The sequence below is a fragment of the Mirounga angustirostris genome, unplaced genomic scaffold (genome assembly GCF_029215605.1).
Source record: "Mirounga angustirostris isolate CCGP_5_RB_7025 unplaced genomic scaffold, mMirAng1.0.hap1 SCAF_1, whole genome shotgun sequence".
In the NCBI taxonomy this organism is placed as follows: Eukaryota; Metazoa; Chordata; class Mammalia; order Carnivora; family Phocidae; genus Mirounga; species Mirounga angustirostris.
In genome coordinates, this window is record NW_026991709.1 from 182,007,512 (window position 1) to 182,017,677 (window position 10,166).

Consider the following 10,166-nt stretch of genomic DNA (forward strand, 5'->3'; position numbering starts at 1 on the left):
CAGTTTGTTTCCCATGGTTAAGAGTCTATTTTGGTTTGTTTTCTTCCCTGATGTAATGAGCACTGGGTGTTATATACAACTGATGAATCCCTGAACTCTAGCTCTGAAACTAATAATACACTATACATTAATTCATTGAATGTAACTAAAATAACAAAAACTTTTTTAAAAACTACAATGAGATACCACCTCACACCAGTCAGAATGACTAAAATTAACAACTCTGGAAACAACAGGTGTTGGCAAGGACTTGGAGAAAGGGGAACCCTTTGCACCGTTGGTGGGAATGCAAACTGGTGCAGCCATTCCAGAAAACAGTATGGAGGTTCCTAAAAAAGTTAAAAATAGAACTACCTTATGCCCCAGCAACTGCACTACTAGGTATTTATCCAAAGGATACAAAAAGTTGATTCGAATGGGCACATGCACCCCAACATTTATAGCAGCACTAGCAACAATAGCCAGGTTATGGAAAGACCCCAGATGTCCATGGACTGATATATGGAAAAAGAAGATGTGGCATATGAGGGTTGCTGGAGGGGAGGTGTGTGGGTGGGTGAGGTAATTAGGTGATGGGCATTAAGAACGGTATTTGAGGGCGCCTGGGTGGCTCAGTTGGTTAAGCGACTGCCTTCGGCTCAGGTCATGATCCCAGGGTCCTGGGATCGAGTCCCACATCGGGCTCCTGGCTCAGCAGGAAGCCTGCTTCACCCTCTCCTACTCCCCCTGCTTGTGTTCCTGCTCTCGCTGTCTCTGTCTCTGTCTCTGTCAAATAAATAAATAAAATCTTTAAAAAAAAAAAAAACGGTATTTGATGTAATGGGCACTGGGTGTTATATGCAACTGATGAATCATTAAATTCTACCCCTGAAATTAATAATACGCTTGTATGTTAACTAAATTGAATTTAAATAAAAAATTTTAAAAAATAAATAGTTTTACGTTTTTGTACTCTGAGTAACATGATATGATGTACACATGCTCTAACAGATTGAAAGAATGAAGAAATGACTTCACCCTGTTGCTTCCACTCCTCATACCTACCACCGCCTTTCCCTTTACAGCCAAGGTTCCTGTAAGAACATTCCACATTCACATTCTGTATCAGCAAGGGTTGCAGGAGGAAACAGATGGCACATTGGAATTGGGGTACTTGAAGGAAGGTCTAATAAAGGAATTATTTATGAATGTGTCGGCAGGGGAGAAAGAAACCACAAGGAACAGTGCAGTCCCCTGAGGTTTTTTCCACCTTAGGAATCATCAGAAACTTGAGTTGGTATATTGTGGAGTTATAAAAAAAAAAAAAATTAAAAATTCCTATAGGTTGCTTTTTCTTGACATAAAGGAAGAACTTCAGATGTGTATTAAAAACTTTTAGAAAATTGATATATCTCCTTTTTCATAAGTTGAAAGACCATGGTAATTTAATTTGCAAGTCATTGTTTTACTGCAATCAGTGTTTTTCCTTGTACGGATATACTTTGTGTTTTACTCCTGTTTTATTTCTTCTGTATTTAGTTGAGACAAGCATGTGATGACAAATAATTTAAAATAATGTTTTAATAGTTAATATTGCTAATAGTTGATAGCATGATTTACAATAATGATTAATTAATGCAATTCAAATATAGCTGCTCAGTTTGAGATTTAAGAAGATTTAGTGGGAAATAACCTGACACATAAGTAAAATATTTAAGGTCAAGGAGCAGAACAAGCCATAGCTTTTGCTTTTTCCTTTTTCCTGGTGTTTCCAAGTTTTTCTTATTCTCACTCTTAGCTGAGAAATTTATGTACCTCCATAAGCCCCCAACTTATCTGTTGTATCTTCTGTACCCTTGTGGCCTTTTCTCTCAGGTCTTAAAAGGTAATTTGCCCTTTTGAACTACTTCTACCTTGTTTTCTTTTGCTTCCCTGGGTGACTTCATCTTTAAGGTCCTGTTTTCAGTTTTATCTTTATTGATCTTCCTCTTCCTTATTGATCTTGTCTTTCATTACATGTGATGTATTTAGGTATGATAAAGATAATTAAATGTTGAAAACAGAGTCATTGATTTAATGCTGGAAGACAAATAGAACAGGAGCACAAAGTTTAACTAGATTTCAACTCCAGGGACCCACTTATGTCCAGGAGCAAACTGTACATCTGGGCATTTAAAGGGCTCCGTGAATGTAAGCAGTGCAGTACCAGCTAGAACTGCAGGTGACACTAAAAAAGATAGTGACAGTGTCACCTCCTGTGGTTTGGGATTTCCCCCTATGGTGTTTACTCTTGGGTGGAACCCTGTTTGGACTCCTCGGTGCTACTCTTAGCTTTGTCATTAAATTGCTTTGACTTTCCCCACCAAGCTTCCTTCATCTGCTCTAAAGAGGGTTTTAGGTAGAATCTTTTGTTTTTGTTTTTAAAGATTTTATTTGTTTATTTGACAGAGCATGAGCAGGAGGAGCAGCAGAGGGAGAGGGAGAAGCAGACTCCTTGTTGAGCAGGGAGCCCGATCCGGGGCTTGATTCCAGGATCCCAAGATCATGACCTGAGCCGAAGGCACACGCTTAACTGACTGAGCCACCCCAGGTGTCCCTAGAATCTAGTGTTTGGACAAAATGGTTTTAACCATTTTTTAAAACCTTTTAACCTTACATTCTATGGCACAAATACTGATTCATAGTTAAGATAGGATATAAGGACTTTTAAACAGCCTGCATTTCACGTTCTTGTTTATTCAAACTATTTGATTTTAGGACTGAACTTAAAAATTGAAAATGTGAATAGACACATACCCAAAGATATTCCCACATGGATGTACATTGCAGCATTGTTCACAAGAAGAAAAGATCATAAACAGCCTAACTTTCCATCAATAAAACACTGATATCCATTTTTACTTTTTAATATTCTTTTTTTTCAGTATTTTATGTTAGAGAAACAGTGCGCCCAAGCGGGGGGGGGGGGGCAGAGGGGGAGGGAGAGGGACAAGTGGACTCTGATGCCAGATGTGGGGCCCTGGGGCTTATCTCATGACTCTGAGCTCATGACCTGAGCCAAAATCGAGAGTCGGGCGCTTAACTGACTGAGGCACCCAGGCGCCCCTGACTGGTATCCATTCTTAATTCAAACAAAAAATGTTATGTGAGTACTAAAATAAATGTGTTATGCTGCCATATAAATATCTCCAAAATATATTCAATAGGAGAAGAAAAAAAGGTATAGCAGTTAATATAGTATAATCCCATTTGTGTGTAAAAAAGAGAAGGCTTGTGTTCACATATTTGTACAGGCATAAAAGTGGAACTGGAGGGGGAACACTGAGGCCCCCCAGAATTGCCCATATTTTCATTACTTGTATGTGTTACTTTGTTCACATACTTTGTTCACATACTTTGTTCACATACTTTGTTTACATACTTTGTTTACATACTTTGTTTACAAGTATGTAATGAAGGCTTTCTTGCTATTTCCTTGCTTATAAATGAAATTTGGATGGCATCCATAAAGTTGGAAGACCTGGCACAGGGTATGAAGCCCAAGTGGAGTGAGAAGAGACCCTTGCAAAGAATCAGTCTGGTGTCAGAACCAATATAGAAGAGATGATGGCTCCCAATGGGGACCAAGCACCTATGTGGGGTGAGGAAGGTATCCACATGTGTGTGGTCTGGCATGGGGTACTAGAGCCCAAGCTGGGTGGAAAGGGCTTCCTGGAAAGAGGGTGGCCCAACAAAGAGTCAGAGCCCAAGTGGTTTGAGGAGGGCATCAGCGTAGGGTTGGGAAGTGATGGTGATGGGAAACTGGTTACACAGAGGGAGATTGACCAAATGTGTGTTATGGGAGCCTGGTTTTTCACTCTCTCACAAGGAAAACACAAATATGGAAAGGGAGAAGACTAGATGTTGGAATGAAATTAAATGTCTTGGTTGAATTCATAGATTTTAATATATACATAGGTAGAAAAATCGAAATATAGATCCATCTATATAGATGTAAATATACATATTTTTATAGAATGATGGATGTAAATATGTGCATATATATTATATGTATACACACACTTATATTGACACATATGAACTTGAGTGTGTATAGGTGTGTATGTGCGTTTGTGCTCCCTAGCTCTGTCCACTGGGAATTCTGACAAGTGACAACACCCCAATAGCAGTGAGGACAGCTGGCCCCCAAATCTTGGCTTCTAAATATCATCCTCCACTAAAAAGAATCAGGGCTGCTTGTAGAGATGGCTGATTCCAAGCCTCAGGCAGACAAAGTAGATTACCTGGTATATCTGATTGTGCCAGAAAGCAAGAAAGTGTTAAAAGAATGATGGGGGCATGTCAGCTCAAAGGTATTCTTATTGGCCAAATTGGGGACAAAGTGAATGTCAAAAACAGATTATAACCCACTGAGTAAAACAGGAAACCTAACATCAAACTGATAAAAGTAAATGAATGGATAAATTGAAACTGTGATGAAGAATCACGTATCTGTATGGTTTAAAGTACCTCTGCTAAATACTTATAAATTACCAAGAAAAAAAAAAGCAACTTGACTGTGGAGAAATCTGGTAGAGACCACCGTATCCAAGTGACCAAAGTGAATATCCTCAGTAATGGGACAAATGGAATTCATGTGACATCTGAAGGGATGCAGTGGAATCAACATAATCTCCATCTTGCCAAAGAAGCATCACCTGAGTCTAAGCTTGAGGGAACATGAGATGAACACAAACTGAGGGAAGGTCACCAAGAGAATTGCTCTGTAATCTTTAAAAATGTCCAAAGAAGACATACAAATGGCCACCAGACACGTGGAAAAAATGCTCAACATCACTTATCATCAGGGAAATACAAATCAAAACCACAATGAGATACCAACCCACACTAGTAAGAATGGCTAAAATTAACAAGTCAGGAAATGACAGATGTCAGTGAGGATGCAGAGAAAAGGGAAAAAGTGAGCCCTCTTACAGTGAATGCAAGCTGGTGCAGCCACTCTGGAAAACAGTATGGAGGTTCCTCAGAAAGTTAAAAATAGAGCTACCCTATGACCCAGCAACTGCACTACTAGGTATTTACCCCCAAAGGATACAAACATAGTGATCTGAAGGGGCACCTGCACCCAAATGTTTATAGCAGCAATTTCAACAATAGCCAAACTGTGGAAAGAGCCCAGATGTCCATCAACAGGTGAATGGATAAAGAAGATGTGGTATATATATATAATGGAATATTACTCAGCCATCAAAAGAAATGAAATCTTACCATTCACAATAACATGGATGGAACCAGAGGGTATTATACTAAGCAAAATGGGTCAATCAGAGAAAGACAGTTATCAAATGATTTCACTCACATGTGGAATTTAAGAAACAAAACTGAGGATCATAGGGGAAGGGAGGGAAGATAAAGTAAGATGAAATCAGAGAGGGAGACAAAGACTCTTGACTATAGGGAACAAATGGAGTGTTGCTGGAGGGGAGTGTGGTGGGGGATGGGGTAACTGGGTGATGGACATTAAGGAGGGCACACGATGTAATGAGCACTGGGTGTTATATGCAACTGATGAATCACTAAACTCTACCTCTGAAACTAATAATATGCAATGTTAATTGAATTTAAGGAAAAAAAGTGTCAAAGTCAAGAAAGTATTAAAAAATGCAGAGGAAGTGTTCTAGACTAAAAGAAATCAAAGAAATACTATGACTAGATGCAACATTTCATTCTTCCTGGATTGCTTTTACTAGGATGGACAATACTGGGATAACTGGAGGAACTTGAATAGGGTTTGAAGATTAGATGATAGTAATAATATGAATTCCCCAATTTTGTGTATGTATTATCATATAGGAGAATGTCCTTGTTTGTGGGAAATACACTCTGGTGCTTAGGGTATCAAGCCGGCAATTTATTCTCAAATGGCTCAAGAAAAAACAAAACCTCCTAATGCTATACTTGGAACTTTTGTACATTTGAGATAGTTTCAAGATAAAAATTAAAAACAAGTCTGATGTATAATATGGATCAAAATGGATTTGTTAAACAAATGCTGTATTGTAACACTGATATGTGAAATCTAAAAAAGCCAAATTCATAGAAACAGAGACCAAAATGGTGATTACCAGGGGTTGGGGTGGAGAAAGGGGGAAGATGTTGCTCAGACCATACCAACTTCCATTATAAGATGAGTAAGTTCTAGGGATCTAATGTACAGCATAGTGATTATGATTAATAATATGTAGGATATACTTGAAAGTTGCTCAGAGAGTACTTCACACATGTTCTTATCACAAACAAGAAAATGGTAGTTACCTGACATGTTAGCTAAGGCTATGTTGGTAATCATTTTGCAATATAGAAGTCTATCAAATCAGGGGCACCTGGGTGGCTCAGTCGGTTAAGCATCTGACTCAGGATCATGGGATTGAGCCCTGGGTGGGGGTCCACACTGGGTGTGGAGCCTGCTTAAGATTCTCTCTCTCCCTCTCCCGCTGCCCCTCCCTGCTTTTGTATGCCGCCCCCCCCACCCAAGTGAGCACGCGCACACTCACACTCTCTCTCTCAAAAAATAAAAGAAGTGTATCAAATCAACACATGGTACACTTTAAACTTATGCAGTATTATATGTCAACTGTATCTCAAAGTTGGAAAGAATGTGTTTCTTATTTTTGTAAGCTCTGCAGTGTTTCATTAAATTGGACCTTGTGTAAGTCTTGAGTGAAAACAAGCAAAACGAAATGCTTCTACTAATTAAGTGCCTTTTGTTTTAATTATAGTAATGAATGAAGTCTGGACAAATACATGTTAAATTTTGACTTGACATACAAAAATGGCCAAAAATAATTAGTATTAAAACAAGACTGTAATACATACTTAGTCATTTTGGAAAAGTGCTCTTGATAATATAGTTTACCTTTATGCACAGTACTGCATTCTTTTATAGCAAATTTTTTTTTAAAGATTTTATTTTTATTTATTTGACAGAGAGACAGCAAGAGAGGGAACACAAGCAGGGGGAATGGGAGAGGGAGAAGTAGGCTTCCCACCGAGCAGGGGGCTCAATCCCAGGACCCTGGGATCATGACCTAAGCCGAAGGCAGACGCTTAACGACTGAGCCACCCAGGTGCCTTATAAAGCAAGTTCTTATATAACTAAACCATCTTGGGCTCAAATACATCTCCAGACATGAGGTTTGAATTTTGATAAAATTTCAAAATAGCTTCTTTCTTGATTCCATCTGCCAACACTCCTGCTTAGTTTTTCCTCCTTTCTGCCTAATTTGCTCTACCTTGTGCCCCAGTCCCCAGTCAGATTAAGTAGAGATCAGATGAATGATGACAGAGCCGTCTCTGCCACATGTGAGAACAAGCAGAATATTTTCCTTGTATTGAACTTAACTACATTATTGAGTAGCTTGAGAATAAAAATAAATAGGACACAATCTCTGCTTTAAAAGTGTGACTAGTCTTTGCCAACAATGTCAGCTAGAGGTTTGCCTTGATTAGGCAGTAAATAAAAATATCTTCCATTACCCAGAGTCAAATGAAGGCCATCTGAAATCTTCAGGTGCTGAACCCTGTATTCAATCTAGGGGTCTTTTTAAATTAACAAGTAATTATCCCAGAGTGGAAACTGAAGTAGAAGAACAATGCATTCCATTGCAGAATGTTTTTCCTGGCTTGCCTCTGAACAATTTTTAATTCCTATTCACATTTTACGGGGCCTTTTATCAGTGCAGTTTTTGATGTAACCAAAGGCAAAGTTTGTGGAAATCCTCTGTATAAAATCACCAGTTAATTACTTCTAGCCTTATCATTTTAGCTAGTAATTTCACAGGTATCTGAGTGAAATTGAGAGGTAAATCAGAAGAAAGAAAAATGAATCACTGTATTGATCTCGCTGAACTCTTTAAAAAAAAATCTTATCCGATAATATTCTTAAATTTTTGCATTATAGAAATTAGGCCCTCAACACAAAACATCCTCTAGACCAAGAGAGGGCTGTAGAATTCGCTCCACTCCTGAGATCAGTGCAGAGCCCACCTTACATGGTATGCTACATTGCAACCCTTTAACCAAAGGGTCTGAACCCCAAGTGTGGAACAGGGCAGGGAGAGCAGAGCGTGGGATAGCCTTAGTGCTAGTTTCAGCTGCAGGTCAAGGCAGAGCCCAGGTTCACATGAGGCTGTCTGCGCTCATGAAAATTATCTGCAGCATCAGTAAGGAGGATCTTTATTTTAAGTACATGGAAGAATGCAAATCACATGGAGAATATACAGCTCAAATATTTAAATGTACATTTCATACCTTTTGTTTAAATTTAAATGGAAAGCAAAATTTTACTTCGAGCGTGTGCATCTGTCTGTGTCTATTTACAAAATACACAATTAGAGGATGGTCTCATACATACGCATCTATCAAAATGATGCACGGGATCTCATCATTATTCTCTGTTGTTTTCAATGTTTTTAACAGCTTGACGCCCTACACAGATTTTTAGAACTTGAAATAGTTATTTAAGATCCTTACTTTAGACATCACATCTATCATTATGCATTTCTATACCTTAACATTTTATTTTTTTTAATGTGGTAGCTTTATTTTTTAATTAACTTTATTAATCTTTGCTTCTATTAGGGAGAAGAAATGTGATGACACAGGAATGTGCCTTTTTTGTGTGGCAATCTTTAAAATGATTATTTCCTGTCAGCAGTAGGAATTGGAGATTCTCTTTGGCAAATACACGTCTGCAGGCTCTCCCTTCAGCAATGTTTATCAGCTGCATGATAATGAGTCAATTTCTATGTAAATATAATCAGTATTTGATGGTGGTGAGGAAACCTTCTAGATTAAATGATTTTTGTGGTTCCTTGATTAACATACTTTATGAAACCATTACCATATACACTATCATTGCACATTTGGAAATAGCTCAGCTTCATCTTAGGTCTTTCTAAAGATACGTGACCCTCTTTGTAGAGGAAAAATATGCATGTGCTCTTATGCCAAGAAACTCAAGACAGCACACTTTGACGCACATGTATTTGTCCATTTAACATTGAACAATTCTTATCTACTCCATGCCAAGCATTGGTCTAGGCATGTATATGCCACCCCATCAGTCATCCAGAAAGAAAAGGTCCCCTGATCTCATGGAATATCTATCCTAATGGGGAGAGAGAGAGAGCTGTGAAAACAAATGCTCTTGTTTTCTATAGTGATAGGAGAGGGAAAAAGGTATGGAGCTTCTTTCCCTTGGGTGATCTGGAAGGTCTTTCTGAACGAACTAACATGTGCTGAAACCTGGTTGATCAGGAGTCTGTGAACATAAGAAGGTAAGCGATACAGGAAGGTCACAGGGCAGATGCAGGGTCCAGAGGAAGGAGTGAGTGCAGATGTTCAAGGCATACAAGGACCAGTGTGGCTGGGGCACAGAGGAGAAGGAGCAGTGACAACAGAGTAGTAGAAAGGGGCATAACCCTCAGGGCCCCTGCTTGGGCCCAATAGGGGTGTCAGTTTTATCAAATAAAAATAGAAGAAACTGTTAAACTTGAATTTCAGATAAAGGATGAAAAAATTTTAGTGTAAGTATGTCTCATGCAATATTTGGTATTTTTATATTTAATCTGGCAGCAGCCTTATCCTTATTCTTCCTGTCCATACAAGAACACTTTTGACTGAAGGGGTTGTTGTTGACAGCTGATGCGAGACAACAGGCTAAAACCCAGTCTGACCCAAGCAAACCACAGTGTGTGGTCATTGTACTTACAGAGTTTGGATTTTTTTCTTTTCTTTGAATTTCTGTAGGAAGCCATTGGAGAGTTTTAATTGGGGATACATCTGATTTAATCTGCTGTGGCTTTGTGGGGAGAGTAGATTCTACTCGAAACAAAGTATAACCAACACCATTAGGTGGGAGATGGGGTGAGTGGATGGCAGCGGGATGAAGGCAACACAGGACTCTTCTTTTGTCGTTGATAAATGTTTGACTGGTTGGGATTGGCGCATAAATATTATTAACAAAAAACCCAGTTTCCTTACTTCTAGAGGCTCCTCTCTGCACATAGCAAATACAGTTCAATGCACACACATCTTTAAATAAGTCTATAGATAATTAAGAGTTGACTTTCGATTGATTGATAAGCTCAATGCTTTTTGTTTTGTTTTGTTTTTAGATGCTTAAG